Source organism: Fulmarus glacialis, unplaced genomic scaffold (genome assembly GCF_000690835.1).
Source record: "Fulmarus glacialis isolate BGI_N327 unplaced genomic scaffold, ASM69083v1 scaffold19011, whole genome shotgun sequence".
In the NCBI taxonomy this organism is placed as follows: Eukaryota; Metazoa; Chordata; class Aves; order Procellariiformes; family Procellariidae; genus Fulmarus; species Fulmarus glacialis.
The window spans coordinates 7175-7450 of record NW_009194898.1 but is presented as its reverse complement, the minus strand read 5'-3'; positions in this window follow the sequence as shown (position 1 = coordinate 7450).

Genomic DNA, 276 nt, shown 5'->3' with positions numbered 1-276 from the left:
CCGCACGCCCAGCCCAGCCCAACCCAGCCTTCAGGCTGAAACTGCGGCAATTTGTTTAACATTCCTGGCTGCTCATCCCAATCTAAAGGTCACTGCACCCCTGTGTGCATGATATTTATATGTACATATGGCAGTAACACCTATATAAACCAGGCTGTGCAAGATACGTGTATATAAACCAAAACCAGACACAAAGTGAGTGTGCAAGTGTGCATGTGTATGCACATTTCTGTCTGTCTCTCTCCATATATATATAAAAAAATTACATCTGAAAGG